The sequence below is a fragment of the Grammomys surdaster genome, unplaced genomic scaffold, assembly GCF_004785775.1.
Source record: "Grammomys surdaster isolate TR1022 unplaced genomic scaffold, NIH_TR_1.0 125846, whole genome shotgun sequence".
Classification (NCBI taxonomy): domain Eukaryota; kingdom Metazoa; phylum Chordata; class Mammalia; order Rodentia; family Muridae; genus Grammomys; species Grammomys surdaster.
The window spans coordinates 2,199,379-2,225,659 of NW_021620672.1; the positions used below are offsets into that span (position 1 = coordinate 2,199,379).

A 26,281-nucleotide genomic window follows, 5' to 3' on the forward strand; every position below is an offset into this window, starting at 1 on the left:
TCTTTCTTTCTTTCTTTCTTTCTTTCTTTCTTTCTTTCTTTCTTTCTTTCTAAGATTTATTTATTTACTTTATTTATGAGTACACTGTAACTGTCTTCAGACACACCAGAAGAGGGCATCCAATCTCATTATGGATGGTTGTGAGCCACCATGTGGTTGCTGGGATTTGAACTCAGGACCTCTGGAAGAGCAGTCAGTGCTCTTAATCGCTGAGCCATATCTCCAGTCCCTCTACATTTCAAATTAGTTAACTAATCTATTGTTCTGGGGATAGAATCCAGGGCTTTTCACATGCTAAGCAAAACTCTACAACTATGCAACTTCCACGTATAAAATTCTACTTAGGTCATAGCACATGGTTTTAAGTACTAAAAATCTGCCTACCTGCCGGGTAGTGGTGGCACACGCCTTTAATCCCAGTACTTGGGAGGCAGAGGCAGGTGGATTTCTGAGTTCGAGGACAGCCTGGTCTACAGAGTGAGTTCCAGGACAGCCAGGGCTATACAGAGAAACCCTGTCTCAAAAAGAAAAAAAAAAATCTGCCTACCTATCCTTGCATATATGAGAAAGCTTCTCCATCTTAGATGGGGAACAACTGACACTGTTGCCCTGTCAACCAACTCTGAGCTCAGACTTGGCCTAGATACCTTAAGCTCCAGATTTTTAGAAGATGTTGTCCTTGCTTGGCCTACTTTGCAAAGGCCTTTCAATACTTCAGAGTAGTGTCTCATGTACCCACTGCAGCAACGTGCACACCGGACTGTTTGTAAGTTAAAAGACAAGACCAAATACAAAAGCAATTGTCTCTACAATTCCTGACTTACAGGCAGCCAGGGTATTTTTAGCAAAAAGCTACAGCTGGAAAAAGCCTTAAAGAAATAGTCTCAGCTCAAGCTGCATCTGGATGAGAAAATGCCCCTGGCCATGGTCAGTAAGAAAACTCTGGGATGCAAAAGATTTATTTCTATTATTTTAAAGCTATGTGTATCTCACAACAACTAAGGAAAAAAAAGGTCATGAGTTGAAAGAGAGCAAGTTGGAGAGGGAAAGTACACGGAGGATTTGGAAGAACCAGAGGGGGAATAGTGTAGTTATATTATAATGCCAAGAAATAAAATTATGTGTGTGTGTGTGTGTGTGGGTATCTATGGGAGCCTGAGGTGTCTCTGCTGGGGCTAGAGCTAATGGTGGTTGTGAGCTGCCTGAGGTGGCCTATGGTCCTAACCTGAGTGAGCTCCCCAACCCCTTGTTTTTAACTAGGTATGTGTGTTTTTTTTTTGTGTGGGCCTGTGCATATGCATGCAGGTGCAGAGAGGTCACAAGACGGCACTGACTGTCACAGAACTGGACATACAGGTGACTCCCAACTGCCTATAGCTCCAGTCCCAGGGAATCTGGCACCCTTTTCTGGCCTCCACAAGCACTGCACACACACTGTGTACATACATACATACATGAAGGCAAACACTCAAAGACATAAAAAATAAGTGTCTTGGTTATCTCAACAACTTCTAGTTCTTTAATGTACTCTAATCTGAAAACTGCCAGTGTGTGGATCAAGGGTTCCATTCCACAGTGATAGGGACGTGTCAGAGTTTATCTACTATAAACGACAGGAAAGCAGACAAACACAAGAGGGTTCCATCCGAGGGTGGTGGACTGGAAGTGACTAAGGCTCCTTCAGGTTCTGTAGCTTTACAAGTGACAAGTGAGGGTGGGACTCAGTGGTGGGCTAGCTTCTTGACGTCCTGAGGTCTCTGGGTTCATTCTAAGAATTGAGGGAGGAACTGGGAAGAGGGTCAGACGGACAGACAGACAGGGATGGAACTACCGCAACTGACTGACAGGCCTGCAATCTTAGCATGGGGGAGGCTGAAGCACGACTGATTGTGAGGCCTTGTCTCAAAACAAAACAAAACAAAACAAACAAACAAACAAACAAAAAAACTCTTTCTCTTCAAGGAGCCGGCCAAGAGGACGCCAACATGCAGATCTTCGTGAAGACCCTAACGGGCAAGACCATCACTCTTGGGGTCGAGCCCAGTGACACCATCGAGAACGTCAAGGCCAAGATCCAAGACAAGGAAGGCATCCCACCTGACCAGCAGAGGCTGATATTTGCTGGTAAACAGCTGGAGGATGGCCGCACCCTGTCCGACTACAACATCCAGAAAGAATCCACCCTGCACCTGGTGCTGCGCCTGTGCGGTGGCATCATCGAGCCATCCCTTCGTTAGCTTGCCCAGAAGTACAACTGTGACAAGATGATCTGCCACAAGTGCTACACACGCCTGCACCCCCGTGCAGTCAACTGCTGCAAGAAGAAGTGTGGCCATACCAACAACCTGCGCCCCAAGAAGAAGGTCAAATAAAACTGGGGCCATACCTAGCCTGTGACCCCGGGACCAAATAAAGTCCCCTTCCATCGACTGGAGCAGAAAAAAAAAAAAAAACCCAGAACAAAAACGAAAACAAAAACAAAACATTCTTGCTTTTGCAGCTTTTTGTTATGCGGGGTTTCCAGAGGAAACAGTAACCTGAGTTCTGAGGCTCAAAGGTCAAGTCAATTCCAATCCAGAGTGAGGATTAGGCCAGCAGGCTTTAAAGGAGGGGGTGCTGGACACTATTTATAAACCCCAGGCTCTGGGTCAGCCAGGTCATCTCCCTTGTAAAGGCTCCTTGGTGCTGGTGAGGAGGAAGAACAGAGGAGTCTCCCCCTGGAGGAAAGCGCTTCTTGGTATAAGGACTCCCGAATTAGGGAGCAGACCAAGTAAAACGCCCTCACATGCAAAAGTACCAACAGCTTTCAAAAGAAGCTTCAGGGTTGGTGGAGGTGCTTGCCACGAAACTTGACAATCCATCCCTGGTACCCAAATGGTGGAAAGAGAGAAGCTACTTCCATGAGTTGTCCTCTGACTGTCACATGTAAGCTGTGGTAGTTACATGCCCACCCCAACTCCCCAATACACACACACACACACACACACACACACACACACACACACACTAACAACAACAACAAAATAAGTTTCAGGATAAAATAATAAGTTTCAAAGCAAAATCAAAGCTTGCAGAGTATTGAGCTTCCACAAAGGAAAAAAAAAAGCAAATAACATGAAAGAATGGGAGGCTCTTAGCTCAAACGGAAGGTTTTATGGGTGTGTGTGTGTGTGTGCATGTGTAGAACTCCTGCTTTTTCTGGGGGCCTGGGCTCCAGAACTCACATGGCAGGTCACAACATCTGCAACTTCAGTTCAGGTGACCCAAAGCACTGTGGCCTCCACAGGCACCTGGACATGTGGTGCACATACCCACTCGCAGAAACAACACTCACAAGCAAATAAGTAAATAAATAAACAAATAAAAGAATTAGACAAGCTCATGAGCTCATACAGGAGCTGGAGCCAGAAGTGAAACACAGAAGGCAGTAGTGGAGGACGGTAGCCAAGCACAAACGGAGACTTAGGGACTGGAAACCAGTTAGTGCAGTGCTTCTGTCTCGACCCCTCTGGGGATTGAATGACCCTTTCACTGGGGTCACATATCAGATATCCTGCATAACAGATATTTACATTACGGTCTGTAACAGTAGCAAAATGACAGTTACAAAGTAACAATGAAAATAACTGTATGGTTGGGGTCAACAGGAAGAACTGTATTAAAGGGTTGCAGCTTTAGGGAGGGTGAGAACCACTGAGGTAGAGGAATGCGCACCACCAGGTCTGTTTCCTTGAAAGATGTGAATGAAGGAAAGAAGTTGTAAGGGCTTTGAATATCTTCTCGAAACCACCCACAGGCGTTTTGGGGTGAATCTCTTGGAACTGGAGTTACAGACAGCTGTGAACCTCTATGTGGGTTCTGGAACAGAACCTGGGTCCTCTGGAAGAGCAGCCAGTACTCTTAACCTGAGACATCTCTCCATCCCATCTCTATTTCTTACAGTGGACTGTACCCACATCAAATTCAAAGGTTAAAACTTGGACTCCTAATATGACAGTGTTAGGTGATTAGGTCACGAGAGTGAAGCACCCATGAGTTGGTTTTGGTCCTTACAAAGGGACCTCAGAGAACTGTCCCTGTCCTTCCACCATGTGAAGACCCAAACTGAGGAGAGTTTAGTCCAGAAGAAATCAACTATTCTGGTACTGTCTCAGGTCTCTGGCTTCCAGAACACAAGACACTTCTGTTGTGTATAAGACACCCTATCTGTGGTACTTCATTATAGTAACCTGAATGTACAAAATATTCCCAGTACATCTTAACTGCTTTTTTTTTTTCATTTTTGTGTTTTGGTGTGCGTGTCATGTCATGTGTATCAGTTTTGTCTTACTACATCGGCCCAGGGAACTCAAAATTGTTCTCTAACATGCATGTATTTGAACACACACACACACACACACACACACACACACACGCACCCCTCTAAAAGCTTTCTCACTATATTTGCTTATCCTGTGCATTTATGTGTGAGTGCTATGCTGCATGTGAGGAAGCCAGAGGACAATGGGAGGAGCTACAGCTCTTCCCCTCCCGACATGGAAGCCCTAGGAACTGGACTGAACTCAGGCCATCAGGTGTGGCAGCAAGTGCCTTTACTCACTGAGCTACTTTACCTGTTCCAACCCTATCGATTTATTATTTACTTATTTATTTAATTTTGTGTGTTTGTGTGTGCTCGTGCATGCACACCTGAGTGTTTGTAGGCTCATGCTTGTGCCCATGAAGGGATATTCAGATTCCCATGGAATTGGAGTTAGAAGTGGTTAGAAGCTGTCAAATCTGGCTTTTCTGCAAAAGTAGCAAATGTTTTAATTGATGAGCCATCATTCTAGCCCCATGTTTCAAAACACAAACAAACATAACTATTTTGTGTGTGTGTGCCTATGTAGCACCACATGCAAGCAGAAGAGGCCAGAAGAGAGCATAGGATCCCCCAGAGCCAAAGCTGTAGATGGCTGTTAGTTGTCTGACATGTGTGCTAGGACTGAACTCAAATTCTCTGCAAGATCAATATCCTAACTGCTGAACTATCCCTCCAGCTCCTAGGTCATAACTAGTAAAACATATGCCCTATTTAAAACATTTAAATTACATGTATTTGATTTGTGTATGTGTGTGGGTACTCATGTAGAATCCAATGATGACTTGTGGAAATTGTTTCTCTTGTTCTACAATGTGGTTTACTGGGGATTGAATTCTGGTCAGGCTTGCTAGCAAGTGCCTTTACCCACGGAGCCATCTTGGTGGCCCAATTATGCCCTACTAACAAGTAAGTAGTATTCTGAGCCAGGTGTGGTGGTGCTTGCCTCTAATCCCAGTATTTGGGAGGCCGAGGCAGGGTTGTTTAGGACCAGCCTGGGCTACATATCAAATTCAAGGTTGGTCTGTTTTCTATAGATCATGTTTCAGAAAACAGGGCTGGTGATGTAGCTCACTTGTCAGTGTAATTGCCTCGGTGCTGGCTAGTTTTATGTCAACTCCAACAAGCTGGAGGCATCTGAGAGGAAGAGTCTCAACTGAGAAGATGCCTCTACGAGATAGGGCTGTAGGGTATTTACTTAATTAGTGATTGATGTGGGAGGGCCCAGCCCATTGTGGGTGGGGCAACCCTGGGCAGTGGTCCTGGGTTCTATAAGAAAGGCTGAAGCCATAAGAGCAAGCTAGCAAGAAGCACCTCTTCGTGGCTTCTGTATCAGTTCCTGCCTCCAGGTCCTTGCCCTGCTCTGCCTTCTTTTAATGACTGTGTGTGATGTGGAAGTGTAAGCTAAATCTTTCCTTCCCAAGTTGCTTCTGGTTATGGTGCTTCATTACAGCAATAGTAATTGGAAACCAGAAATTGGTGCCAGGATTATGAGCTGTTGTTGTGACAGACCTGACCATGCTGTTTTTGGGAGGATTGTGGAAGACTTTGGAAAGTTGGGCTAGAAAAGTCACTGAGTATTGAAGAACTCAGTGGCCTGTTCTGTAGGAGCTTGGAAGAAAGAATGTTGACAGAAATGAAAACAAGGGCTGGCTTGTGAAGTTTCAGAGGGCAGTTTGAGGGTCTGTTAGAGACTCTTAACAGGCCATTTGCTAGATTCTGGCTAACGGGAACTGAAGAATCAGCTGTGATCAACAGGAGACCAGCACCACTGAAGTAAAACCTTTTACTGGGACAACTGATGCTGGTCAGCTGGTGCTGAGAAATTAGCAGTGATTGAGGCCAGTATCACTCAGGTGTACTCTGGGAATTGTTGCCTCAGGATCAACACACAAAAGCTGTGATCTTGAACCCTGTGCTCGCAGCTGAACTTAGTAATGTGTAAGAATGGTTTGGAAGGTCTGAAGGGGTCATGGAGAGCTCCTGAAGCTTGGCACTCTGAGAGGCCACCAGAGAAGGTACAGCCTTAGAAGCAGTTGAAACCCCAGGATTGAAGGGGTCATGCAGAGAACTTGAATCATGGCCATGAAGACATCCCAGAAGAGGCTACTGGTGAAAGTGCAGCCCAGATGCAGGAGAAGACCCCAGGATTTTGGAGATACTAGCACCATATGATGACCACTAAGAACAGGTGCAGCAATGGAGTGGAGCCAGCCAGAGTCTAGAAGACGAGCTGTGTGTGCTGCAGAGAGTGGAGCCAGAGAAGTGACCCAGGCCCTTTGGAGGAGCCCAAAGGCAGGGACTAAATCACACACTCTGCAATTATTTACACTGCTGGAATTGGTTTTGCTTTGTTCAGATTGTGACTGTGCCCTGGTGCTCTCTTGTAATAAGAAAGTATTTAACTTGTTTTTGATTTTACAGGAGCTCATAGTTGAAAGACTTTTTTTTTTTTTTTTGAGACAGGGTTTCTCTGTATAGTCCTGGCTGTCCTGGAACTCACGCTGTAGACCAGGCTGGCCTCAAACTCAGACATCTGTCTGCCTCTGCCTCCCAAGTGCTGGGATTTAAGGCGTGTGGTACCACTGCCCAGCCGACTTTGAATTCTTAAAGAGACTTTATTTCAGAATATTTTTTAAAAAGTTGGAATGTCTTATATTGTGGTGATGGACATTATTTTTTTTTATTTTTTATTTTTTGGTTTTTTGAGACAGGGTTTCTCTGTGTAGCCCTGGCTGTTCTGGAACTCACTCTGTAGACCAGGCTAGTCTCGAACTCTCAAACTCAGAAATCCGCCTGCCTCTGCCTCACAAGTGCTGGTATTAAAGGCGTGCGCCACCACCGCCCGGCGGTGATGGACATTAATATGAGATTTTGGGGACAAGAAAGGAAAGGTTATGTCTTAAGTGATGCTTGTGTGTCAAGCTGGCAAGGGGTCAACTGTGTTAGTTTTTTAACTTGACCCAAGCTAGGGGCACCTGGGAGGTGGAACCTCAGTTCAGAAATGCCTCCATAAGATGGGGCTACAGAGAAACTGTAGGGCATTTTCCTCCTCCTCCTCCTCTTTTTCTTCCTCTTCTTCCTCCTCTTCCTCTTCCTCCTCCTCCTAATGTGTATGAATGCTTTGCCTGCATGTATGCATGTGCACCATATGTGTGCCTGGTACCGTAGAGATCAAAACAGGGCTCAGATCCCCTGGATCAGAGGGCTGTGAACTACCATGTGGGTGCTTAGAATGCAGGCTTTCTGCAAGAATAACAAGTGCTCTCAACCTTTTAACCACTGAGCCAACTCTACAGCTCCTGTAGGACATTTTCTTTTTCTTTTTTTTTTTTTAAAAGGTCTTTATTTATTTATTACATGTATGTACACTGTAGCTGTAGGACATTTTCTTGATTAGTGATTGATGTGGGAGGGTCCATCCCTGGACAGGTGGTCTTAGGTTTTATAAGAAGTAGGCTGGGCAAGCTGTGAGGAGCAAGCCAGTAAGCAATACCTCTGCATCAGGGCCTGACTCCAGGTTTTGCCCTCTTAGTTCCCACTCTCCTTTCCTTCAAAGATGAACGGTGATGAGTAAGTGTAGGTTAAATAAATCTTTTCCTCTGCAAGTTGCTTTGGTCACAGCAAGAGTCACCCTGAGATAGCCAGACAGGTCCTGGGGTTGATCATTAGCAGTTTAGAAACAGGCAGCACAGATACTGAACTCCTCAGCACAAATAACCTTTATAAATACCTTTTCCTTCCACACTTGTTTTTTTTTTAAGACCGGGTTTCTCTGTGTATCCTGGAACTCTTTGTAAACCAGGCCTCTGCCTCCAGAGTGCTGGGATTAAAGGTGTGTGCTGCCACCACTTCTTGGCCTTTCACTCCATACTTAAAGGACCCTCCTATCTGATATCTTAATTAAGTTGCATTTTATCCTTTTTAAGCAGCAGAATCTAAATTCCATCATTGCTTACAGAGCACCCTTTATGATACGCACACTCTTTCAGTATCTCCTCTTGCAGCAAGATAAAACAATAGGTATCTAAAACCACTTCCAGTATAACACTAACTATATGACCAAGAGAATCTGCACTTCTATGGTAACTTAATGATAGCTGGCAAAGGTGGCCTCTGTCAATTTGTCACCATTATTTTCCTCTGCCTTAAGTCAGTCACAGGGGAGGCCTACTGAGCTGGTTGCTTTTGATTGGTAACAACAGCAGAGGCTGTGGATTCCCTCCCCTGCTCTTCCCCTGGAAACAGAGCAAGCCAAATAGTAACCCAAGTAACCTGACACACCCTGAACCCCGTGGTTGCTACTTGGCAAATGTGGAAGGATCACTCAGATAAAGGGGAGGACATTCTGTAGACCTGGCTTGGCAAGGAGGTCTACCAAGTTCCTTTCACACTTGCCTTGACTCAACTTCTAGCTCCCTCCCTCTTCACTTAACACATTCACTTAGAAGATCTTACGGAAGCCAAGCCTGGCTCTGTCTGTGTAAGCACTCTGCCACTGGGCTACTTCCCAGCCCTAAAACAATAGTTAGCTCTACTGTGCCTATGTTGACTACCTGGTTCTGGTAATACTCTATGGTGACGTGAGACATGACCAATAAGGAACACGTCACACTTGAAGCATACAGGTGAAAATACTATCATATTTGCAACTTTAAGTCCAACACAATTTAAAAATGAAGTTTAAAAATAAAATGGTAGAGAAAGTTGCTGGTTGTAGTATATAAGCTATAAATCTCAGCCGAGGAGACTACGAGACAGAAGGGATTATGTGTTTCTAAGCCAGCCTGAGTTATATAAAGAGATTGTGTCTCAACAAAGACAAGAGCTGGCTGGAGAGATGGCTCAGTGGGTAATGGTTCTATGAAACTCTGGCGACCCAAGTTTGGTCCCCAGAGTTCACAGAAATGTGTGAGGAAAAATCCAACTCCACAAATTGATCCTCAAACCTCTATAAGTATGTCCTGTTGGTGCACACATGCATGTACGTACACACACACACACACACACACACACACACACACACACACGTAATTTCAAAAATTATGCCACGTACGGTGGCAAATTTCCTAATGTCGGGGAGGCACAGTTGGATCTCTGAGTTTTGAGGCCAGTCTGGTTTACATAGCAAGTGTCAGGACAGTCAGGGTGACTCAGTGAGACTCTGCCTCAAAAAAATCAAAATAGCCGGGCGGTGGTGGCGCACGCCTTTAATCCCAGCACTTGGGAGGCAGAGGCAGGTGGATCTCTGAGTTCGAGAGTTCGAGGCCAGCCTGGTCTACAGAGTGAGTTCCAGGACAGTCAAGGCTACACAGAGAAACCCTGTCTCGAAAAAACCAAAAAAAAAAAAAATCAAAATAACCAAATAACAAAGAATTTTCTAACTGGAGAAGAAGGCTGAGAGGTTAGGAGCACTGATGTTCTCCTAAATGACCCAGGTTTGGCTCCCAGGACCTATACATAGTGACCCACAACCATCTGTAACTCCAGTTCTGAGGGATTAAAATCCTCTTTTGCCCTCCATGGGCACCAGGCACACATGTGGTGCATAGTCATAACTCATAGGCAAAAGACCCATACACACAAAAACTAAAATTTTCCAAGGAAGCATGTATTTGTGTAATACCTGAGTACATAACTTTAATTTTGAAAGTACTTCAGGAATTAAAATAAAAAACTCACTGTAAATTGAAACCATAAAGTCAAGTCAAATAAAAAATGAGAAACACATTTAACCCATGAGAGGCAAGGGGCCAGTATTTTACTGTAAGAACACTTACACATGAAGGAACACAAGAAAGAACAGGCAAAGCACAGAGGAAATGCAATTTCACCTGTTGCAGTGAGGGTGGGCAGATGCAGCCAGGCTGTGAGCAGGGGAGGCAGGGCTCAACTTGTAAGTCTTTCTGATGGGCAGTAGCTATGGGGGAGAGGTATCAGAGAGGACTGCGGCCTGGAGAAGCTGGCATCTGAGAGTACAGAAAGCTTCTGGCTGGAGTAGGTATGATCATAAACTGTTCTCAAGGTGTCTAGTTTGCTATGAGAGTAAGATTATTTTGGTGGAAAACTTGCTCTTCAAGTATTTTCTGTCTGGCTGAAGCACAACCTCTCTGTGACCTTCTTTCCTGGACAGTATACCAGGTCCTGATATTTCATCCACTGAAATGGTGGTTACATTTCCATGTCGCCACTGGGTGGCAAGAACTTAACTGCTTTTGTTCCTTTATCCTTTCCAAGATATGTTAACCCAGGTCCTCCAGAGTAGTCTTTCTTAACTCTCACTTGCCTAATGCTAGTTCCCTGTTCAGAACCGTTTCATTTAACGATTAAAATTATTATTGTGTGTGTGAGTTCATTGTATGTATAGGGAGAAAAGTGGACAACTTTACAGCGTTCTCTCCTTCCACTTTTGTGAGGGGCATAGGGATTAAACTTGCGTTGCCAGGCTTTTTGGCAAGTGCCTTTACCCACTGAGTATCTCACCAGCTTCAGGACTTGTTAAAACAAAACTTTAAAAAAATTTTACAGGTATGATGGTTTTGCCAGTAGAAGCCTTTGCACTACATGTGTGTCTGATTAGAAAATTCATCAGATCGCCTGGAACTGGAGTTAGGGATGGCCGTGAGCCACCATGTAGGTGCTGAGAACCAAAACCAGGTCTTCTGCAAGAGCAACAGGTGCACTTAACCACTGAGCCTCCTCTCCAGTTCCTTCACTTCTTAATCTGTTTGCTTAAACTCTAACACATAATACTTACATGACTTTTGCAAAAATTAAATGAAGTTCAATGTATTAAAACTAATGAGAACCTGGGGATGCGTATAGCTCAGAGGCTTAGTATGTGCTGGGCCTCAGGTTTCAGCCCCAGGACTGCACTGCACTGCACAAAATTTGTAAGAGAACCCAGGACACAGAAAAACTCAGGTTGTACTGACACAAAGCCTTTCTTATTGGCTGTACAGTTATTTTCTCCTATATTTAAAAATTTAACATTAGAGTCTAGCTCTTGTTTTACCTCAACATACTTTATGCTTACCTCATTAACAGATGCTGTCCCAAATGTTTCATTAGCTGAATTACAAAATCTGCTGTCATTACCTTTAGCTTTAAGTCCTGGATGAGAAAACTTAAGTTTTGAGATATTTAAACTTTATCTACTATTAAAAATCTCATAACTAGTGGAACAAAGATGAAGGTGATACTGTGGGTGGATTTATTTTTAAGACAGAAAAGAGTCCTTTCTATGAATCAGCATCAGACACTCCTAATGGGCCAGTTCGTTTGTTCTTCCCTTCCAAGGCTTCCCCAGGGAGAGCCAAACACCGTCACCAGCTCTGGCTCCCAACATCTTTCCCTAGACACCAGAACTCAGGGTTTCCTCCAGGGAGTGCCATTAACCTCTGACTTTCAGAAAGAAAGCATCCTGGAAGCCTATGCTTTGTTCCAAGAAAGATCAGGGTCAAGAATGAAACCGAAGTTTCTATCAGCACAAGCTCTCTTTATCCTTTCAGTTTTCTGAGGCATAGGAATAAGCTCTTGTTTGAGCTATGCCTCCTGAGGACAGATGTGGAGAGTTACAAAGATACATTTAAAGGAACAAACCTCAAGAATTGGGCAGACAAATGTTAAAGAGAACGGGAAGGACAGGCTTTAGTCTTGGTCTGAGCTGGGCAGACAATGTAACTATATGCATCTAAACGTCTTGAAAGCCTGGCTGTGGTGGAACACGCCTTTAATCCCAGCACTTGGGAGGCAGAGACAGGTGGATTTCTGAGTTACAGGCCAGCCTGGTCTACAGAGTGAGTTCCAGGACAGCCAGAACTACACAGAGAAACCGTCTCAAAAAACTAAAACCAAACCAAACCAAAACAAAACAAAAACAAAAAACTTCTTGAAATGAACATGAAACTAAACTGTTATTGATAATGTATCTATGTTCATAAACTGATTTCCAATCAGAAATCAACATCTAGGAATATATAGATATATATTTATAAGCATGCAGGCCTGTCTGTCTATCCGTCCTGCTACCTATGGCAGGGTCTTACTATGTAACTCTGGCTGGGCTGGCTTGGAGCTCATCTTGTGTAACAGCAGGGTAGCCTTGACTTTACAGAAATCTGTCTGCCTCTGCCTCCTCAGTGTTGAGATAAAAGACACACGCCATCACACCCAGTTTAGGCACCTATAATTTCCAAACTTTGAGAAAAAAGTTTGGAAAAACATGGTCTTTTAGCTAAGCCTCTTAAAATATTTGGTGGAAATCTGAAGAACCCTTCCAAAACAATCAACCAAAGAAAGGCCTGTGCCTCCACCCACTGCAAGCCCAGTTTGGAAAAGAAAAGACAAACTATAAGCAGGGCCATGAGCTGCACATCTTTAACCCTGGCTCCTGGGAGGCTGAGGCAGGCAGATCTCTGAGTTCGAGGCCAACTTGATCTACAGATGGAATTCCAGAGCATTCAGGGATATCCAGAGAAACCTTGTCTAAAATAAATAAATAAATAAATAAATAAATAAAGAAAGAAAGAAAGAAAGAAAGTAAAAATTGACTCTCAAAGTTCTGATAGACTTTATAAGTTCACAATAATTTTCTTCCATTTTTCCTCTTGAACTCCAGTGTACTTATCTATTTTACAGTTTAAACTCTTACAGGTATAAAACCATGATTGGTATTTTAAAAAAGGTAGCATTAATTCAGATTTGAATTTGACCACACCATGTTGTGTTATAAGAAAGTTAATTGGGCATTTCATTCATCTAGCATCTACTAAATGGTTATGAGTGGTGGGTTCAGGCTCTGCTGTGGCTCTCGGTCTCCTCCAGGTAGAGAATAATTACACGACGCTGTGAGAAGCCTCATCTGTCAGAGAGGCTTGTACAAAGTGCCATGGTTGGCTCGCCCATGAGGAGGCCTTGTGAGATAAGATATCTATCAGTGTCTAACACATGCCGAGGATCTGCTCACTAACCTGTATCTGCTTTCAGTCCTCTGCCATACCCAGGTGTCTCCTTTCTTCCTCATTTGCATACCTGGACAAGATCGCCAAGCTGATAGGGCTACAGTTACAGATAAAGACAACTCAGACCAAAACCACTCAAGGAAACTCACATCTTGTCTATACTTTATACTATTGAGACAGCTCCAGAAGTCCTTCTGCACTGAGATACAAGATCTTTCCTTAAAAAAAAAAAAAAAGGAAGAGGAAGAGGAAGAGGAGGAGGAAGAAAAAGAGGAGGAAGAGGAAGAGGAAGAGGAGCAGCAGCAGCCAGGCATGGTGGCTCATGTTTGAGCCCAGCACTCCAGAGGCTGAGGCAAGAGGGCTGGCATGGATAATGAGTTCTGGTCAGTCTGAGCTACACAGTGGGACCATGTTCAAACCCACTTTCACACCTTTCCTTAACCCCTTGAATAAGCTAGCTGCCAGCTGTGGTGAGCCACGCCCTAAGGAGGCTAAGGCAGGAGGGCTGGTGAGGCCACACAGTGGGTAAAGATGGCTGCTGCAGAAGTCTGATGGCCTGAGTTTGATCCCAAGAACCCACGTGGAAAGGTGGAGGGAACTGAATGTCACCAGCGTGCTATGACACACCCCCACAGTGCACATAATGTGCCCTTGAGCACACACAATGAAATGATTTGTTTCTGGAACTGTACATTTCTGAGACGATTGTCTGTAGTTTTGGAGGGTGGAACTGGGGCCTTATACATACTCTACCAGTGAGCTACATGCCCACCTCAGAATGACCTTAAGTACATAATTGTTCCCTTTTCCTCTTCCTCCTCGCTTTTCAAGACAGTTTCTCTGTGAGGCCCTGTATATCCTAGAACTCAAACTCAGAGATCAGCCTTCCTCTGCCTAAGTGCTAAGATTCAAGGTATGTGCCACTTCATCTAGCCTTAGATCACTGTTTTTGAGTTTAGCACTTACTTCTGAAGGTTTGCCAAAGAGGGTACCCTTATTTATTTATTTTTTTTTTTCAGTGCCAAAGCCCTCTGCATGCTAGGCAAGCACTCTGACACTGAGCTGCTCCCCAGTGGCTTGGATGACCTTGAATCACCATGCAGCTCAGCCAACCACAACCTATCAATGTTTTCAAGATGTTCTGCTTGGAATTTTCTAGCTTTCTATGTAAGAATCAGAATTGTGGTCTTGAACACGATTCCAACTAAACTAAGGACTTAAAAGGGAAAATCAGAAAGATAACTCCCTTCAGTGGCACACAGGTGATATCTAAAGGCCACTAACAATTCCTGGGCACTTGCCTAGGGTATATGAAGCCCTACATTCAATTTCTAGTACTACAAACAGCAACAAAAAACCCAAAAAAAATCCTCCAAATCGAACCTTTGCTGCACGTGGCAGAGTGTACCTACAACCCCTGCAGGTGACACAGGAAATTGGGAGTGCAAGGACATCCTTGGGTCACAGGACACTTGTCTAAAAAATCTGATGAATATCAACGGTTCAACCTTGGCTGCCTGTTATAATCTGAGCTTTCAAACTCCCACTCAAGCCAATCAAATCACAGTCTCTGGAGGTGGAACTCGGGCATCACTGGTTTTCAAGATTCACCGCGTGGGGCTGGGGGAGATTAAGAACACTTATTGTGCTTAAGTACACAGTGGTCAAGAGCACTTATTGCTCTCGAAGACGACCTTGGTTAATGCCTCCTCTGACCAGTGTGATCTATGTAAAATATACATACAATAAACATAAATATTAGCTGGGAGGAAGTGGCTAGCCTGGTCTACAGAGTGAGTTCCAATACAGCCAGTGCTACACAGAGAAACTCTGTCTGGAAAACAAAAAACCAAAACCAAACTCTCTCTGTTTATATATACATATATATGTATATATTAAAGATTCCCCATTTGATTCTACTGAAAGCCAGGCTGGGAACTACTAGTTGACAGTTTTCCTTCCCTGAGCAAAGGTAGTTTCCAGTATGGTTCAAATCCCCTGAGTACTGAGGACTGGGGACTGACCTCAGGGTCTCCGGGATGCTAGACAGGCATTCTACCATTGAGCCAGCACCCTTATCCATTTTGTAGTCTATTAAGAAAGGGATCTCCCTAACTTTTCCAAAATGGCCTAAACTTGCCTCAACCCTCTAAGCAGTTGTGTGCTAGTATGCTCAGTTAGGCCTGGCTTCCTTAAACTCTCACACTCAGACAAACCACAAATTTCAGTAGGTCTGAGCTACAAACTGTCATTCTGTATTTCTAATCAGTTCCCAAGTGAAGCCAAAGCTAATACCCAGAAGCCAAATTCTGAGTAGCCCTGTGATTCTGCAAGGAAAATTATCTTTTTTTTTTTTTTTTTTTTTTGGTTTTTTGAGACAGGGTTTCTCTGTGTAGCCCTGGGTGTCCTGGAACTCACTCTGTAGACCAGGCTGGCCTCAAATTCAGAAATCCGCCTGCCTTTGCCTCCCAAGTGTTGGTATTAAAGGCGTGCGCCGCCACTGCCCGGTGAAAATTATCTTAAAGAACAGAAAGAAAAGCATTTTGGTCACTTTAAGTCCTTATACTACAGCACTAGATAGAGAGGGAGGCCATGATGGATGACTGAGTGGGACTGTGAACAAAACACAATTCTAGGAAGGGAGGCTTCAGGGATCAGAAACATTTGGAATGGTGTATTTTTCTGAGGGAGAATGGAGAGCAGCTACTGTGGGTTTTGCAGTTGTGTATACACAGGAGGGCAAGCTGGCCCGGGGAAGAAGAGAGATGGGCAGTGAGGGGAAATGATCATATGTCTAAGAACATAAAAAAGGCAAGCCCTTGGCTATAGAGCAGGGCAAGACATAGAGAAATATTAGCAGGAGGCCTGCAGGAATCTCTTCCCTGTCAGAAATGTCCGGGAACCAGTCCAGTTACTAAACTGAAGACAAGCTAGACTAACAGCCATCCTTCCCTCCTGAGGACCGAGAGACTCAGGGGTATATGTCTCCCCTGGCAGTGCTTGGGAACTAACAACAAACTGAGTCACTTGCCCAGATGCCAGTCATTTGTGAGCAGAGAGAACACCCAGAAGCTGAAACGTGGGGTCCCTTGGCAGCTTCCAGGCACTGCCTTCCTGTGACTTTCTAACCTTCTAGATGTGCTGCATCTGACTGTAACAAACTGAAAGAGAAAACTGCCCAGTCCTTGGGCTTTTCCACGGAAGTCAGAAATGCTTAACATATAAAACAACAAATAGTATAAAAATGGTCACAAGTTAACCAAAAGAAATTTATTTCTCTAAATTCTAAAGCAATTAAGAAAAATTTTCTGAAAAAAAAAATCCAGCAAAATTACATGTTTATTAGCACGTTATCAAAAAGTCCTGGCTGAATGGGTCATATCTAAGCAAATTTCTGTTTAAATGAATAGAAGAAACTGGAAACCAGAAGGAATTCTGTTATCAGGTGATCCAGCCTATACAAGGATGATAAGAATCCTTGGCAGAAATGGACATCTTTCAAGTTCCTAGTTACTGTATAAATGATGGCTAATGTACTCTAAGCTGTTCTCCATGCTTATGAGAATCCTCTTCAAAATCCTATGAAACAGGCATTATTATGATCCCTATTTTGATAACCCACTTTTGGTTCCAAGACGAAAGTTCAAAGGTTTCAAAACCAGTAAGTGGTAAAGTCTTACTTATTCTTTGGTGGCAGGGTTTTCTGTAGCTTAGGGTGGCCTTGAATTTCTGATCCTTTTGCCTTTACCCCCCCACGTGCTTGGATTATAGGCATAACCCACTAGACCCTGTTTTAGATGGTGCTGTAGACTGAACCCAGGGTTTCATTCATGCTAGATAAGCACTTCCTTAACTAACCCAGTTCTAAAGTTGGCTTTCCACTGCCTGATTCCAATGGCTATGCTCTTAGCATCTATGACACTACCAGCTTCCTGCATGTCATTTGTCCCAGAGAGAGAACTATAGTACAGAATCTACTGCAGCTGAGAAACAGCACAGGTGACATTTAGATAAACAAGTCTGTCTACACCGAGAACCCCAGGGAGGAGACTGCAGCTGCAGGGTCCTGGGTCCCTTGGTGAAGATAAGCTACCAAGCTAGGAAAACTGAAGGTGAGAAATGCAAGCAGACTCCTAAATGGGAATGGTCCTTTGTTCCTTTCTAAAATCATTCTGTGGTGATATGCTTAGAAAAGAATATGAAATTACTGAAACTATACAGATTCATACAGGTAACAAAAATTCTACTCATGATAACAAAATTTCCTTATTATAAGCTATATTTAAATATTTATTTCAAAATAATGATCTCCTTTGCATACTATTATATTTGATGATTAAAAAGTAGTTTTCTCAGCCTGGTCTACAGAGTGAGTTCCAGGACAGCCAGGGCTACACAGAGAAACACTGTCTCGGAAAAAAAAAAAAAGTAGTTTTCTTGCTTTACTATACTCTGAATGAGACCATGAGCTTATAGTATTTCAGGGGTACTCAAGAACTTACAATTTCATTTTTTTTTTTTTTTTTTTTTTGGTTTTTTTTTTTTTTTTTTTTTTTGGTTTTTTCGAGACAGGGTTTCTCTGTGTGTAGCCCTGGCTGTCCTGGAACTCACTCTGTAGACCAGGCTAGCCTCGAACTCTCGAACTCAGAGATCCTCCTGCCTCTGCCTCCCAAGTGCTGGGATTAAAGGCGTGCGCCACCACCGCCCGGCTACAATTTCATTTTTTAAACTGAAGATTTAATGTTGTAAAGCAACCTGAAATGACCTTAGTTGATATGGAGGTTTGCTTGTAATAACAAAGATTTTGGTAGAAACACCTCTTACCTTACTTAGATAATGGTATGAGAGATGAAGAAGAGATCAGAAAAATCTCAGGAGGAAAGCATCTGACAGAATGGGTCATCTTACACGGGCTCCAAGAGGGGCTCAGTACCTGAAACCAAGCCTGGCCAGTTAGATCTGCTCTAGAGAGCTAGTTCAGATAAGCAAGTGGGCTCCTTTTTTTTGCACTAAAAGTACTAAAGACCAAAACTGTTTCTTAAGAATCTACACAGGATGGCCGGGCGGTGGTGGTGCACGCCTTTAATCCCAGCACTTGGGAGGCAGAGGCAGGTGGATTTCTGAGTTCGAGGCCAGCCTGGTCTACAGAGTGAGTTCCAGGACAGCCAGGGCTACACAGAGAAACCCTGTCTCGAAAAACCAAAAAAAAAAAAAAAAAAAAAGCATCTCCACATCTCCACAGGACTAGACTGACTGTATCTGCCTTGCTAAGAGAGTCAAAGGGATGGTAAGAGTGAGGAGGTTCCTGGGGGACAGCAGTCTGCAGTCTGCACCTTCTCAGTCATTTCCAAGTTCACATTCCACTCACTGTCCTGCCTGGCCACCTACTGTAACCATGCTTGTGGTGAAGGATAAGAAGTTAAAAAAAGAATCACATTCTTCTCTAGCTTAAAGCATCACTGATCTAGGCAATAGGAAAAAAAAAACATTTTCTGCTCTTGACAAGGTCTGTCTCATATCTAAGGAACACATAAAGTTCAGGTTTTGTAAGTAGGTTGAGGGCATATTAATGAAATATATTTATTTTATGTGTGTGCGTGTGTGTGCTTGAGCACACGAGTGCATATGTGGGGAGGTTGGAGGACAGCCTACAAAAAGCCAGCTCTCTTTACTCACTGTGCAAGCCCCAGGGGCTGAGCTCAGGCTGTCAGACTTGGCAGCGGTTACGTTTACCTGTTAACCCATCATGCTAGCCTTAAAAGAGACTTTTATTTTTTGAGACAAGTTTCTCTATATAGTCTTGGCTGTCCTGGAACTTACTATGTAGAAATTGCCAATCATAGAAACTGCCTATCCCTGCTTCCCAAGTGCTGGGATTAAAGGCATGTGCCACTGTGCCAGAAATTTTTTGTTTTTAAAAAAACAAGTAACTAGTTAAAAAGACAACAGAAGACACAATACAATGAGAGGTATTGCCAGTAAAAAAGATGACAGTTTGGCAGGGAACAGGAAATAACAGGCAACAGGTTAGCAGGTTAATAAGCTGCTTTAAACCAGGGCTTGAAAAGGCAACGTAAAACATGAAGACTTAACTGGAGAAAGCCACTGAGGCCAGGCTCAGTCATTACACTCCATCCCCCAGAGTGCTGTCTGTTCCAGGGCCCCACTGACCCTGGCCAACTGTTTTACTGCACTGTAGAACGTGTATACACAGTGTGCTGTGTACATCTGAGTTTGTAAATCAAATTCCACCCAGGTTTATTGATCATCTCTGCACTCCACACAAGAAACTCAAATATGTGCTGAAGCACAAGTGAACATCACAGAGCCAGTGAGAAGGTTGATGGGAACTCTCCTTCAGGTTAACACCAGAAAGCAAAGGTTATTCAAGAGTGTCTAAGGAGCTGCTCACTCAGGGATCAGAGAGTTGTAGAGGGGAAAATCAGACTGCTGCTCTGCAAAATAACTAACCAAGGGGGGTGGATAGACTGCTTAGCAGTTAAGAGCGAACATTGCTTTGTAGAGAACCAGAGTTCAATTCCCAGCACACACATGAGACAACTGCCTCTAAATCTAGCTCCAAGGAGCATCTGGCCTTTGTGAACGGTTACACACACACACACACACACACACACACACACACACACACAAAATTTAAAAATCTAAAACAACCCCAAAAAACCTTGACCACACACTGTCTCTAAGGAGAACAACTAAATCAGTCAGCTGGATTGTAGGTAAAACACAACAGAACTTAAAAGCCTTTTCTGAATTAGGCCTGAATTCATGACTTGGCAGAGTACTTGTAAGTTATATATGGGCATGTAGCTCTGAGTAACTTCAAGGTAAGTAGATTTTTTTTCTAGGCAAAATGGCTGACCAAGCATATAATGACATATGCTAATGTCTACCATTGCAGACCAAAGCAGTATGAGGTAAAGCTTCCATACCAAGGTCACTGGCATAAAGAAAAGCTTTCTGTTCATTCCTTTGGGGTGGAAGCAGCTACAATGCCTGGCAGTGAATGAAGAAGGTTCCTATTTGATGGCATCCTGAGCATTTTCACTACAGAGATGCTTTCCTTTGCTCTGCTTCTCTATTTTCTAGTCGGATGTTTTCTTCTCTGCCTGAACTTCCTGACTTGCATACCTACTGTCAGTATCTTGTGTTGCTTCTGCCCTAGGTGTGCTATATAGGACAGACTCTTTAGTGCATTCTTTTGAGGTTTATTTTTTTAAATTATTATTTTGGTCTATATATATTGGTATTTTGATTGCATGTATGTCTGTGTACTGTGTACATTTCCAGTATGGTGCCTGAAGACAGAAAGTGGGTCAGATGATCTGGAACTGGAGTTACAGACAGCTGTAAAGTCCAAATGTGGGAGCTGTGAATTGAACCCAGGTCCTCTAGCAAAGCAGCCAGTGATTTTAACCACTAAGCCATCTCTCAAGGCCCCAGCCCCACTTCTGAAAAAAATTTCAGAGTTCCCTCATTTATCATATGTGCATATGTATGTATGTACACAAATACACATGTACACATAGGTTGAATTAGAGGACAACTTGTGAGACTCAGTTATTTCCTTCCTTTGTGGGGCTCTTTGGGGACCAAGCTCAGGTGGTTAGGCTTGGTAGCAAGTGCCTTAAATTACTGTGCCATCTTGCTGGCCACCTTTTAGTACATTCTTGAAAACCAATTCTAATTGACATATAGTGAAACCAACTTCTCTACTCAATAATTTCCCAGCAATGTTCCCATTTACAGGAGACATGGTGAGAAAATATAAATGGGTCCCTGAGAACCCAGGCTTCAGCATCCGTGAAACTTAATATGCTGTAACAAATGGTGGGATCACTGTGAAATGATACCCTGGCTCTGGCAATGCTGCTGTGCTTGGAAAAGAGACAATCTCAATCTAGCCTGGCCTGGGAAACAGTGCAGGCAAGTAACTTAGTAATGAGAAAGAGATCACCGCTTGAAACATAACACAGGCTTCTCACTAGCCAAGTCAGACAATGAGACAAACATTGCTTTTTCTAGAGTCTACTACTGTATTGACCTACAGTTAAGCACCTGAATCTGGTATCAGACAAGCCAGAGAGACATATCTGAAAGATTCTTACAGACTGGCTTTGCCTTGTTTGCATCCCAGCATCTCCTGATGGAAGAGATAGCATAATGCCTCCTTTTAGGGGGATGCTCCCCAAAGATTATTTCTTTCTCCTTAATTTGAAGGCAAAGAAATAGGTTCTTGAATGCCTACAAAATCTATATTCAGTGATTCTTGAACTTTACCTAATTAAAAAAAAAAGGGTTATAGTTCTGAGGGGGGGCATCAATTTCCTTAAATTATAACCCTTAAAAAAGGTAAAGGGCTGATCAGTAGTGAGACACGCCTTTAATCTCAGCATTTAGGAGGCAGAAGCAGGTGGCTCTCTGTGAGTTCAAGGCCAGTCTGGTCTAAAGAGCAAGTTCCAGGACAGCCAGGACTACACAAAAAACCCGTCACCCAAATACCAAACAAATAAATAAAAAATCAAACGGTCTGAGCTCACAGTTGTAACCTGCACTTAAGAGCCTTGTCTCGTCTCTCAAATAAACAAATAAGAAACGGAAAGCAAAAGATGGTCCTGAAGTTGTTTTCACTGCAAAAGACAATAACTTCCTACCCTAATGAACAGAAGCCTCCAGAGGTCCAAGACAGTATAAAACAATCACTGAGCCTCTGGCCTTTTTGGCATCCTGAAACATGAAATGTATACATTTACAAAAGCAATTCTAAACTTTAGAGCAAAGTTAAATGACTGTAGTAACAAGAGCAAGCACAATACATTTGAAGACCTATGGCTTTTAAAGGAGGATGGCATAATTTCATATCCCTTCAAGTCAAATGAAGCAAGCATAATCTGTGCTTACAGATAATAAATGATGTACATTCAGTTGGACAACTGAGAAAGTGACTCTCACTATTTAACTGAAGCCCTCTTGATTTCTTCAGTGCTGGGGAAGGAATCTCTGGCCTCATGCAAGCTAGGCTAGTGCTTGACCACTGACCCTCACACCCACCCTCCAGTCATGATAACCTTATTCAAGCTACCTCCTAAACTTGGTTTTCTGTCACCAGATTTCTTGAATAATATTTTTTTTGCTGATTTTATTTCCTCTATTGTCAATATTCTAATATTGGCAGATTACAGTTCATCTTGTTTCTCTAGACATTACTCTTAGGATCAGTGCTAATGTATAAGCTGTCACAGATTCTCAGTATTGTGTCACATATTCACTGAATGGCGTTTCCACTCCAGCCCTCTAAGGACTTTTGATCTCTACGCTCCATTGCTCGGCTCTAGCTCATGCCTGAAATGCTCTGCACTGTGCCTGCCATAGCTTTGCTGTTACTCCTCAGAATCTAGAGATTAGACTCCTGAACACCTACTCATCTTTCAAGACTCTATTTAGATGACAACTCTGAAGCCTTCCACAACGCCCCCAGCTATAATCATTCTTCTGCATTTCTACTGCACTTAGGGTAACGCTATGCACTCACCTCGCTGTATTGTTATTCTTCCCATCTATCTCCCTTATGCAAGGGAGGAGGTCAGAGGTTGGTTTCAAGTCTATTTTCAATCCCTTCACCTTATTTTTTTCAGACAGGATTTTTCCATGTAGTCCTGGCTGTCCTAGAATTCTCTATGTAAACCAGGCTGGCCTTGAACTCACAGAAATCTCTCTGCCTCCGAAATGCTGGAATCAAAAGGCTATGCCACTTTGCCTAGCTAATTTACCTTAGTATTATTTTTTTTTTTAAAAAAAGACATCCTTTTACTGAATTTTCTAGAGTTCACTCACTAGCTAGGAACCAAGACTACTTCTCCTCCTCCTCCTCTTCTTCCTGTTCCTCCTCCTTCTCTTCTTCTTCCTCTTCCTCTCCCTCTTCTTCTCCTTCTTCTTCTGGGGGGTGTGTGTGGGGAAGGAGTATTTGAGGTAGGGTTTCTCTGTGTGCCCTGGCTGTCCTGGAACTAGCTCTGTGGAACAGGCCTCTTAATTCAGAGATCCACCTGCCTCTGCCTCCTGAGTGCTGAGACTAAGGCATGTACCACCACCTCCTGGCTCAAATATAGTTTTTGTCTGATACTTTTTAGATGTTTAAAGACAAAATTCCGAATGAAGTGGAAATAACTGGACCTATTCTCAAAGTTGTCTTCTTTTTTTTTTTTTTTTTTTTTTTTGGTTTTTCAAGACAAGGTTTCTCTGTGTAGTCCTGGCTGTCCTGGAACTCACTCTGTAGACCAGGCTGGCCTCGAACTCAGAAATCTGCCTGCCTCTGCCTCCCAAGTGCTGGGATTAAAGGCGTGCGCCACCACCGCCCAGCTTCAAGGTTGTCTTCTAAATAGTACCACTACATACTCAATTATCTGTGCCATGGTCTAGGGGATCATGTGAGGCATTCTTTTTTTTTTTCTCATTTATAAGGTAGTCTGGTTGCTCATTTGAAGACTACTTACTTCCTTGTGGGGTACATTCTGTGAGTAACTTTGCTGTAAAAACCTAAAGGACCATATGTGGGATACATTTTGAGTAACTTTGCTGTAAAAACCTAATGGTCCATAGTGCTGTGCTTATTAGCTCTGAGTAACAACCTCTTCTATATGATCATGATCAAAGTTGCTAACTGTATTCCTGTGATTAGCCATTTCTTTACTACAAACTATGTTTAAAATGGAAACAAAAAAAGTGAAATCAAGAATATACCCATTTGGGGCTGGAGAGATGGCTCAGTAGCTAACAGTGCTTACTATTCTTCCAGAGGACCAGGCTTCAACTTCCAGCACCCATATGTTAGCTAACAGCTGCCTTTAGCTCCAGTTCCAGGGGATCTGACACCCTCTTCTGACCTCCAGAGGCTACATGTAGGAGTACTTTTGTATACACCCAGGCATATATACATACATACAATGAAATAAAATATTAAAAAATATATATCTATTTGCTATTTAAATACTTTCTGAGAAGTATCTTTTTCCCCTTCCAGGTGACTAATTGGTAAAAACTTCTTTCTTATCCCAGGCTGCCTCCTGAATTGAAGAGATATGGAAAAATTAAAAACAATATAGAGGATGTAAGTATAATAGAAAAAATAATTCTCAAATGAAGTATGAATGAATGGGGGCTGAAGAGATAGCTCAGTGGTTAGGAACACTGCTGCTCTTCCAAAAGGTCCCAGGCTTGGTTCCTAGCACCAATATCAAGTGGCTCACAACTGTCTTTAACTCCAGTTTCAGGGGATTGGACACTCTCTTCTGGACTCTGAGGATACCAGATACACACAGTGCACACATATACATGTAGACACTTATACAGACACATAAATATAAATCTTAAAAACAAGAAGGAATTCTTATGGCTGGGGAAATAGCTCAGTTGGTAAAGTGCTTGCCAGGCAAGCATGTAAGAACCAAGTCTGATCCTGGATCCCACACAAGAGCTAGGCATGGTGGCACAGGCTTGCAGGACAAGTCCTGGGAAGAAGGAAACAGGTGGCTCCCGGCTACCTAACCTAGGCCAACTGGTGAGTTCTAGATCCTGTCTCCAACAAGATGGACCACTTGATATTGATGCTTGAGAAACAACTCATCAGACTCACCTCTGGCCGCTACCTGTATTCACAGACATATGCACCTACAGACATTACCTTATGTTCTAGAGGATATTAGCACTAGTGTTATTACTTCCTTTTGAAATAGGGTCTCCTGCAACCATGGTGACCTTGAGTTCAATATATAGCTGAGATAACCTTGAACTTTTGATCCTCCTGCCTTTGCCTCCTAAGTGCTGGGACCTTCATCTGGCTTATACATACTGAAAAATCAAGTCCAGGGCTTCATGCACACAATAGGCAAGCACTCAATTAGCTGAGCTACACCCCCAGCTCACTACTATTACTCATAATTATGAACAGGCTGAATAACTTAAGTTATTATTATCACTTACTATATGCTTAGTACTGTGTTAAATTTAAATTTCATCTAATTCTTGCACCAAGACCCTAAGGCAATCCTCATTAGCAGTTGTGTCTTTTTAAATTTTCTTCCTTTTTTCTTTTTTCCTGAGACAGAGTTTCTCTGTGTAGTCTTGGCTGTCCTGGAACTTACTTTGTAGACCAGGCTGGCCTTGAATTTACAGAGATCTGCCTGTCTCTGCCTCCTGAGTGTTGGGATTGTAGGCCTATGCCACCACCACCTGGCTGAAATTTCATTTAATTCTTCTAACAATCCTCTGGGGATATGAGTTATGAAAACTGGGGGCACAGTGAGTGTGAGTGTTGTGCTGAAGGTCATAAGGCTGCAGGTAGCAAGTCTGAACCTGCAGTCTTACAGCCTCTTCTATTTGCCACAGCATTTACACACAAAACTTTAATAGATCAAGTACTCTCTATAGACACTACACACACACACACACACACGCGCACACACACACGCACACGCACACACATGCATACACACACACAAAGAGAGCAAATTAGTGCTTCTCTTCCTCCAAAGTGGTTCAAAAACAAGTTACTGTTCAATAAGAAGACAGTTTTAATAAGGCTGAATAGTCTTCATTTATTTATTGGTCTTTCCTTTAGAAGTATTCAATATATTCTTTTTCTAATTTAAGTCAAATGTTTATTTTAATTTATATCCTATCTGAACATTATATTAACTTCTAGAATATAAATAAATGGAGATAATTAAGAAACAAAACAAAACAAAAAAAACCTATTGGGCATGGCCCTTTAATCCCAGCACTCATGAGGCAGATGCAGGAGGCTCTCTGTGAGTTCAAGGCCAGCCTGGTCTACATAGTGAGTTCCAGGACAGCCAGGGCTATGTAGAGAGATTCTGTGCCAAAACAAAAACAAAAGCAAAGCCATATGTACATAGATTCTACCAAAGCAAATTGCCAGTGGGTT

The 26,281-nt window shown here is 43.0% G+C and overlaps 1 protein-coding gene and 1 pseudogene across 3 annotated transcripts in view; one reads left to right on the forward strand and one right to left on the reverse strand.

Annotated features, from left to right (window-relative positions):
- Pde6d (phosphodiesterase 6D) overlaps positions 1-26,281 on the reverse strand; it is a 42,458-nt gene that overhangs the window by 8,573 nt on the left and 7,604 nt on the right. The gene's annotated exons all lie outside the window — the stretch shown is intronic.
- LOC114640589 lies at positions 1,970-2,438 on the forward strand (annotated as a pseudogene).